Source organism: Limulus polyphemus, unplaced genomic scaffold, assembly GCF_000517525.1.
Source record: "Limulus polyphemus unplaced genomic scaffold, Limulus_polyphemus-2.1.2 Scaffold8023, whole genome shotgun sequence".
Classification (NCBI taxonomy): Eukaryota; Metazoa; Arthropoda; class Merostomata; order Xiphosura; family Limulidae; genus Limulus; species Limulus polyphemus.
The window spans coordinates 1-2370 of record NW_013673633.1 but is presented as its reverse complement, the minus strand read 5'-3'; the positions used below and the strand labels follow the sequence as shown (position 1 = coordinate 2370).

At 29.2% G+C, this 2370-nt stretch overlaps 1 long non-coding RNA gene across 1 annotated transcript in view; it reads right to left on the bottom strand.

The window, feature by feature from the left end:
* The window catches only part of LOC111083052, a 16717-nt gene extending 14807 nt beyond the window's left edge, over window positions 1-1910 (bottom strand). Inside the window, exon 1 of the long non-coding RNA XR_002608769.1 lies at window positions 1030-1910. This is a non-coding gene — a long non-coding RNA (uncharacterized LOC111083052). The remainder of the gene's footprint in view (window positions 1-1029) is intronic.
* Window positions 1911-2370: the final 460 nt, after the last annotated feature.

Sequence of the window (2370 nt, the reverse complement as noted above, 5' to 3'; positions counted from 1 at the left end):
TCTTGCATCATCCTCAGGAGTGTAATGTTTTGCAAAAAATAACACTTATTTATACAGTTATCAAAACACCAATTTACATATCAAAGAATTTCACGCCATCTGCTGACAACATTTCCATCAGGTCCATCATCCTGAGGATAACACAAGATATACATCGAAACACATAGAGTGTACGAGATTGTTTTCCAGTCACATCGGGGATTTTACCACTTTTTAAACTTGTACAGTAAGTTATTATTTTAGTAATATGGAGACTGCAAACAATCTCGTTTTATTGAATTGTGTATAAAATAATCATTGTTTTTTAAATAAAATTTTTGGTTTTCAAGATAGTAATTGTTTATTTAAAAGCTACCACTACTATTTTTGTTATATTATGAAACTGCACTATATCAACTTTTCTCTGTATAAAAAAACTTCACACAATGATTACTACTGTTTCAAACATTCTCTATATAAAATGCAGTGTGTATTCATACCAGCAGTCATCCACAAGAAAGTGCACAGTGAGACATTCCTACAACTACAAGTCACCTGTTCTGTTTTATTAAATAAAAAAATACTTCCAATAAATATTCTCCTACAAAACTATGCTATCCAGAAATACGATACAATAACTTTCAAAGTATAATATGGTGCTTTATCAATTAAAAGTTCAGTCTTTAATACTGCATAAACAATTGTATAAATTTTGTTATAAGTAGAAACAATTTAAGAAAAATAAAGAACAATTTCAATCAAAATTATATAATAAAACACTAAAAGTGGTATGATATTTCAACAATAAATGGTACAAGAAAAATATGCTTAAAGATAGTTAACAGGAAACTATATTACAGCTACTAACAAACAAACATAAATAAATAAGAATAACCATGCCAGCTACAAAGTTTAAACACAACCTGATGAAAAACAGATATTACTCTAGACACACTCACAAATATAACAGAAGGATTCAACATTCTACATGTTTCTAACCAAAAAACTCACTAACATGCTGTACACAGCTAGATTATTAAAAGTATCTACCTCATAGTCCTTTGACGATATGCAGGAAGAAGACAGAGATGGCCAACAAACAAATGAAAAAAAAACTGTTTACTATTTACATAGTATATATACACACATACACACACAAATTAAAACAGATTTAGAATTGGCCATAATGGTGACCTAAATGCTCTCCAAAATCATCTCAAAACCTCCTTTGCTTGCTACTGCTCTTAGTATAAAACAAGTTTATTATATTTGTTTGCAGAAGCAGAAAGCTCTGCAAAAAGAAAAAGACCATACAAAAGTAGATGTAAAAAAATTAATTTGTTTTGTAAGGTTATGAGTAATCATGGGACAACAGCTAAACTTTATGGCAAAAAGGATCAAAAGAAACAAACAAAAACAGATAGTATGAAAAAGTAGTACATCCATCTATATGTAGAATGCATTGCCATCACCTGGAAAGAGAGACAAGCTCATTATATGTAAAAAGTTATAAATATCAATATTCACACAAAGGACAAGCAAAAGTAGTTTTGAGAAAGTCTTGCTGCAACAAACCAGAGTGCCAATAGAAAATGAAAACATCGTATAGGGATACACTAGGAATAAGGCTAAACACAGATGCTTTATTTCAGTGTCTAACATAGAATTTAGAAAACACAGTTAAGCTCAAATTTTAAATCTTTGTCTTCTAATACACAGCTTATAACTTATAAGAAATATGAAGCTCTGTTAACTCTTTCTTGACTTTAGGGATGTCAGTGATATTCCTGATTTTTTCACTTCTGTGGAAATACTTTTATCAAACAGCATGAAACTCAGTATACACTTAATTCACTAAACGGTATGTTGTTTCTGCTTTAAAAAAATGTTATATGGTATTATCTCTCTCAACATGGGCTCAGTCAATTTGACCAACCACATAACCTCTTTGTACTTGTTTAAAGGTTTTATAGATTTAAAATTCTACATTTCAATATAGTGTGTATATCTTCACAAAATTTGGCAGTCTTTCAGTTAATATTATAAGCCTTTCACATACAAAAAAATCATATTTTTTTACTGAAGTATTTTTAATAAAATAAAGATTTATCCATAAACATATTGAGTATTTGTTTTGAATAGTCTGTGTGCAAAGAAATTTTCATGTTAAAATTAAAAATACTTTTCCTCATCTCAAATTTCCTTTGTGTAATCACCAAAACCTCCTAAATGCATTTCAAACGTTTTTTCTTCAGTAAAACTTTATAGTGTATCTATTATTTTCTCTACCCCATCTCAATACGGGATCGGTCAATTTGACCAACCTCGTATCCACCAAAGAAAAAAAAATATCAAAATAAACCTAAATTACCCTTTTTTATTTCTAGAATG